Raw genomic sequence first — 7,734 nt, 5'->3', positions numbered from 1 at the left:
ATATAAACATGAAAATGTAAAAACTGTATTTAGATATATTGAAATACAGCAGTTATTTGGGATGCATTTGCTGACACACTTCATATGGTCACTGGTTACCTGAGAAGGGCACAAATACATTCATACATATATGCCCTCACATTCTTCACTTGCCAATTGGAAAAGACTCCAGTTAAAACTTTAGATATGAAATAGCATCTTGAATGCTGTTTCAGAGATTAAGCCTCAGTGGATTATTGAAAGGTGTCCTATAGCTACAAATTCATCTCCAGGCTTGGTTGCCATAAGTAAAATATTCTGTTTATCACCCAAACAAAATCCTTAAAACTATAACATAAATTAAAATGATCATTTCTGGGTTTAAGTAGCATTTTGAATTACAGGTAGTCCTCGATTTACAAATTTAGTGACCAAAATTACAATGGACCAGACAAAAGTTATTTATAACCCAATTTTGAACCCATTCCAGACACAATTGCGTTTTGGGGCTTGGCAACTGGCTCACCTTTACAGCCATTTGCAGCATCCTATGGTCATATGAGTGATTTTAGACTTTTTTCTGGTTTCTGGTGCTTCTAATTTCCAGTAAAAAAAAATGCCTATTGGGTGTAATGGATTTACCTAACAACTGTGGTATCTCAGAAAAGGGTATACAGTAAACATCTGGCTTAAGAATATTTTCATGAAAGAAACTTTCAAATTGCAACACTTAAGTATCCACTAGAGGATGCTGTTTATTGCAGATTTAAATTATTTGGATTAAAGTTACTTGTAAACCGTATGCAGTATATTTTTGCACAGAAGTTACATATGGAAAAATACTAGACATAATACGCTCTTGAACTTTTATCCTGTAGTTTTAAAAACACATTTGGAATAGTCGCCACAAAAATACTTTTTAGTCTTCTACAGGATTCTTTAGGATTTTTCAAATAAGCAAACGCATTATTGCATAGCTCTTCTGAATAAAAGTCTATTTTATACGATGTACAAAGTACTTCCTGAATAAGGGGCACATAAAATGTGTAAGTCACCTGCTGCTGTGGAGATGTTGGGAAAGAGTGAGCAAAAAAAAAAAAAAAATCCTGTTCATTGATAGCATTATTGTATATAATTATTCATACATTTATAAATTGTTTAATAACTTACCATTAAGTAATATCAGAAATCTTGGTCTTTGTTTAATCACTCAGATATAGTGTTAAATCTGCTGATGATTTCTAGTTCAGTTTTACAGTTCTTATGTAGAAGTGATTTTTCACCTTATAACCATGTCACTTAGTGACAGAGTTGCCAATCCCAAATGTAGTCAGTAAGTGAGGACTACCTTTATACAAAATTAGCTAAAAGCTTGCCCACCTCAAACTTTCATTAAGCTCAACTATTACCTGAAAGTGTATTCTCTATTTCCTAGGAAAAGGAAAGAATTGGTTCAGATGAATTAGGCAGATATAATTTGTTCCACAATCTTCTGTGCTCTAAATGGATCTATTGACATGGATTTCTTAGCAGGTTACTTTGTGGAAAGTAACTGTTGGAAATAGAAAGCTACAGCAAAAGACAGTGCTGTTCTGAAGACAGAAACTAGGCATAAAGCTTTCATATTTTGCTTCTAATAACTCATAAGGACATTGAAATTTATTTGTTCAATTTCTATGACCACCCATCTTGGTCAATGAATCTGGGCAGCTTATATATGTTTCTACAAAAAGTTCAAAAGGTGCTTCACTTTATAGAGAACTCTTGAATTGAATTTATTCTGAATTATGTTTTGATCAAGAGGTTTATAAAGACATAAGCAAGTTGGCATTTATTAAACAAAACATTTTCTGAGGCTGAGAATTCTTGATCATATTAATTAATTAATTGTATGCATGAATTAACTGATGACAACTATTAACAAGGGCAAAAAAGCTATCCTGCGTGCCAATTTTTTAATGACTTCAAAAATCACAAATTGGTAGAAAGTGAAGAATGTAAGGATGTTTTGTTTCTCGATTGATTCTAATACAGGCTGTAGATTTAAATTTTTCTTATAAAATAACAATAGCACTTAGACGTACCTACCGCTTCACAGTGCTTTACAGCCTTCTCTGACCGGTTCACAGAGTCGGCCTATTGCCCCCAACAATCTGGGTCTTCATTTTATCGACCTCGGAAGGATGGAAGGCTGAGTCAATCTTGAGCCAGTCAGGATCGAAGGAATCAAATTCCTGACAATGTGAGCAGAGCTTGGCCACAACACTGCATTCTCACCACTGCACTGCCGTGGCTCATCAATGAAAATTCCTAATCTAGAACTTTTGCTGTGCTGTACTAATACACTTGTGAAAACTTGCTCTCAGTTATTCTGAGTCCAGTAAAAATAACTTGCTCCATTGTGCTTCCAAGCTAAGTGAAATAGTTTTGCCCTACCTGGTGACAAGTGTACTTCATCACAAACCAGCAAAGGCAAAGGATTGCATGTTAAAAAGGATACTTCAGTAATTGGGGGAGCATCAACATAAAGCCCACCTACTGTAGATCTCTCCCACTTGTCTGGAAAAAACATGTTTGTTAGTAGAATGTGTAGTTCTGCAAATAATCCGCAACCTCCCTTAGAACAGGTGCAGCAGTTTTTAAGATTGATATAATTTTGATATTTTTGTTATGAATCTGATGTGTGGTAAATAGACCTAAGCTACTGCAATTACTGAAAATAAATCCAAAGCTATAGAATCACTTCAGTGGGACCCGCAGAGTTGTGCAAAAGAAGGCATTTTTATTATCCCAGGAACAATGACTAGGCTTGTTAATTGCACTAAGTCATAAACTGCTTAAACATGACTTGCTGAAAAGGCTAGTCTTGGGAAGAGATGTAATACATATCCAGCTAACCTAAACCTGACAGTGTCCTTATATTGTTATAATTAATCTTTCCTTCATCTACTCTGGTTTGCATTAATCCATGTGATTTTCCAAAATGCTTCTATTTTCTCTTTATTCAACATACAATTTGATCAAAAGGCTGCTGCTTTAATTATTCCCATTTACAGGGAAAACTAATGTTTGTACCTCTCAAGCCTTTTTCCAATATTTATCCTTCCTTAACTGTATGTAGGTTACAGCACAATCCCAGTGTGATAGCTATTGCCAAACTCTTGTCATTTGTATTCATCTCAGGAAGATCAAGAGTTTTCTGACAATGAAGGTCCATTATGCTGTATTTTCTCATCTATGTGCGTAGAGCCGGTGCAAAGTCAAAACTACCCTTTCCTTGTCGCCAGATGTGAAGGGCCCCATTTCCCTCCAGAGCTGCAACAGGCAGTTGGATATAGCCTATGATCATGAACAAAGACCCATTAAAAACAACTTATAATATGCCAGACCAATATGACTGAAGCTAAGGGAATAGCAGTAATACTCAGTTTGAAAAATAGGTTGTTATGTGCAGAGTTTCTAATGAATCTGAAAGTGCAGGAGGAGATCTTTACAGTTAATGCAAGTTTCATCTGTATCTCATTGGCAGTATTGGTCTACGTGCCTCTCTTCAGAGTTTGGAATGTTCAGGCATTATCTAATGCAGTAGTTCTCAACCTGTGGGTCGGGACCCCATTTGGGGTCGAACAACCATTTCAAGGGGGTCGCCAAACAACGCAGTCCGCCATTTTTTTCCCCTTTTCCTTAGCTGTGCTACTCCCTTTTATTCTATTGGCTTTTGAAAGCCAATAGAATAGACTCTCTTGAATAGAGTCTAATTCTATTGGCTTTCATAAGCCAATAGGAATTGTCCAGGCTGTCTCTGCCCTGCTGAGCCCGCCAAAAGTCCCATTCTGCAAACTGTGCTGCACCAGTTGAGTAGTCCTCGACTTACGACCGGTTGGGGGTCGCGGCATTAAAAAGGTTGAGAACCACTGATCTAATGAGAGGGACCTACATTTGAATCCATTATATTCAAGGTTGATTTTTATGTTGATGTTTCGGTATAAAATCTCTTTCCCCTTTTGCCACTCAATTCATTTTATCTTATGGTTTCCCATTTATAAGATAAGATCATTTTTATTGTCATTTTTTTTACTACAAGTACACTGGCCCACGTGAAAAATAAAATTCTGTTGCCTGCTCTCAAAAGAAAGTATACATATACATACATAACACACACATACATATGCTATATTTCTTCAACTCTTAAGGATTAATTTGATCATTTCAGCCACATGCCCTTTCTCCTTTAAGATTTCAAATTGGATTATCGTTCATTCAATGGACAAGGTAACTTTTCTTCTGAAGGGAACAACCACACTGGAATTTCCTCAACTTTAGTCTGTCTCCAGAGGCACAAGTGGCTGCTTTGACTGGTAAGCCAGTCATGACTCTACCTGGAAGATAATAGCCTAGCCCCAGTGATCCATAACCTCATGTTTGTGATACTGATAGAGGCTGCCTCTGAAGCTGGTCTCAAAGTGGCAACTTATCCAGATGATGCATAAGTGGGACAACTAAGTGAGATCATAAACCACCAATCCTGAAAGGACTGTCCAGCCTGCCTATTAAATACAGTAATGGACCCAATATAAGATGTTGGCATTAGCCTATAAAGGCCTAAGTGACTTAGGATCTAGGAACTTAATAGGTAATTTTCCCTAATGCCATCCAAGGCACTAACGACTCCAAAGGGAGTCTTCCTGTACTCCCCCAGGTTGATCTGGCTTACAATAGGGTAGCCAAAGGTAGAATATTTCAGTGGAAATTGCATCTGTTAAGAGAATTGTCTTCCAAAAATAATGTGTCTATTGATTGCCATGTCAATTTCTTTGAGATTGAAATTGAAAACATACCTGTTCATGCAGCCACGTTAGAGTGCCTTTAAGACAGCCTTATTTAATTTTTTAATGTTTTGTAATATGTATCAATTTAAAGATGGTTCATCTTACATGTTTATTTTAGATAGCTTCTGCTGTCCTTTTGTAAGCTATTCTTGGCCTTTCTGGGAAGAACAATTTTATTTTATAAAATAAAATAAATAACATCCCATTGTTCTATTCTTGTTAGCTGCTGTCTCCACTGGTGGAAGAAATGGTATCTTGTAGGTTTTACTCACCTCTGACTGCCATTATTCCTACCACTTTAATTCTCTTCCAAGAACTGTTAATTTCAGAAAATTTGGAAGAAGATTAAAAAAACATGGTGAGCTGTTATCATTTACCTCCTCATGGTGGCCCTTCCCTTTTTCATCCTGTTTCTGCTTCCTTCTGGCTATATCTTCCATTTCCCATCTTTCATTTCAGTTGTAGGAACATCTCTAACAATGTTTTCTTTTAAATTTTCAGTATCATATGAACTGACAACCTCAATTCTATCTTTAATAAAGTTATTTTAATTCACTTTTTCTTTGCTTCCATTCTCCAGTTCTCTGCAGATTCAAGGTTGTTCGCACTAATATTGAAGGAATAAGATTTTTATCAGTCACAGCCCCAAGTGAGTTAGTTCAAGGGGCATCATGACATCAACACTTTTGGATTAAGCAGAGTCCATTGGGATGAAATAGATAGAGAGATTAATATTGTAATCCTATGGACTCAGAAGAAAGGAATTCAATTATTTTATCTGAGGCAACTACATAGGATGTGCATTCATACTGAACATTTTTTTAAAAAGTCATACTTTCATATAAATGTAAATCCCCCACCCAATTAAACTGACTTCTAATGACTTCAAAGGCATATCCATGTAACAGAATAACAGAGCTGGAAGTCCATCATATTATGTGAAAGTTTTTATGGGGGTATATAGATAGCCCCCCCCCTTTTATGGATTACTGCCTTGTCGTGGCGAAGGGGCTTGTGTAACTCAATGAAGCTATAAGCTATGCCGTGCAGGGCCACCCAAGACGGACAGGTCATAGCAGAGAGTTCTGACAAAATGTGATCCACTGAAGAAGGAAATGGCAAACCACTCCAGTATCTTTGCCATGAAAACCCCATGGACAGTACTAAAAGGCAAAAAGATATGACGCTGGAAGATGAGCCCCTCAGGTCGGAAGGTGTCCAATATGCTACTGGGGAAGAGCAGAGGGCTAGTAATAGTAGCGCCAGAAAGAATGAAGCGACTGGGCCAAAGCCGAAAGGACGCTCAGCTGTGGATATATCTGGTGGTGAAAGGAAAGTCCGATGCTGTAAAGATTTTTTCTCCATAGGAACCTGGAATGTAAGATCCATGAATCAAGGCAAGCTAGACGTAGTCAAAAAAGAGATGACAAGACTGAACATCGACATCTTAGGAATCAGCGAACTAAAATGGACAGGAATGGGTGAATTTAACTCAGATGACCATCAGGTATACTACTGTGGGCAAGAATCCCTCAGAAGAAATGGAGTAGCCTTCATAGTCAATAAAAGAATAGGAAAAGCAATACTGGGATACAATCCCCAAAATGACAGAATGATCTCAATTCGAATCCAAGGCAAACCATTCAATATCACAGTAGTCCAAATCTATGCCCCAACCACTGGTGCTGAAGAGGATGAAATTGACCGGTTCTATGAAGTCCTACAGCACCTTATAGAATTAACACCAAAAAATGATGTCCTTATCATCATGGGGGATTGGAATGCTAAGGTAGGAAGCCAAAAGATAACCGGAATAACAGGCAAGTTTGGCCTTGGAGTACAAAATGAAGCAGGGCACAGGCTGATAGAATTTTGTCAAGAGAATACGATGGTCATAACAAACACTCTTTTTCAACAACCCAAGAGACGGCTCTACACATGGACATCACCAGACGGTCAACATAGAAATCAGATTGACTATGTGCTCTGCAGCCAAAGATGGAGAAGCTCTATACAGTCAGTAAAAACAAGACCAGGAGCTGACTGTGGCTCAGATCATGAGCTTCTCGTTGCAAAATTTAGGCTTAAATTGAAAAAAGTAGGGAAAAGCACTAGGCCACTCAGGTATGAACTAAATCATATTCCTGATGAATATACAGTAGAGGTGACAAATAGATTTAAGGAACTGGATCTGATAGACAGAGTGCCTGAAGAACTATGGATGGAAGTTCGCAACATTGTACAAGAGGTAGCAACTAAAACCATCCCAAAGAAAAAGAAATGCAAGAAAGCAAAATGGCTGTCTGAGGAAGCTTTGCAAATAGCTGAGGAAAGAAGGGAAGCGAAAGGCAAAGGAGAAAGAGAAAGATACACCCAATTGAATGCAGAATTCCAGAGAGTAGCTAGAAGAGATAAGAATGCCTTCTTAAATGAACAGTGCAAAGAAATAGAAGAAAACAACAGAATAGGGAGGACCAGAGATCTCTTCAAGAAAATTGGAGATATGAAGGGAACGTTTCATGCAAAGATGGGCATGATAAAGGACCAAAATGGCAGAGACCTAACAGAGGCAGAAGAGATTAAGAAGAGATGGCAAAACTACACAGAAGAACTATACAAGAATGAGCTTAACATCCCAGATAACCACAATGAGATGGTCACTGACCTCGAACCAGACATCCTAGAATGTGAAGTGAAATGGGCCTTAGAAAATCTGAGCAACAACAAAGCTAGTGGAGGTGACAGTATTCCAGCTGAGCTATTCAAAATCTTAAAAGACGATGCAGTAAAAGTGCTACACTCAATTTGCCAGCAAATTTGGAAAACTCAACAGTGGCCACAGGATTGGAAAAGGTCAGTTTACATTCCAATTCCAAAGAAAGGCAATGCCAAAGAATGTTCAAACTATCGCACCATTGCACTCATT

Source organism: Crotalus tigris, unplaced genomic scaffold (genome assembly GCF_016545835.1).
Source record: "Crotalus tigris isolate CLP2741 ecotype Arizona unplaced genomic scaffold, ASM1654583v1 scf7180000018916.1150873, whole genome shotgun sequence".
Taxonomy (NCBI): Eukaryota; Metazoa; Chordata; class Lepidosauria; order Squamata; family Viperidae; genus Crotalus; species Crotalus tigris.
This window is presented reverse-complemented; position numbering follows the sequence as displayed.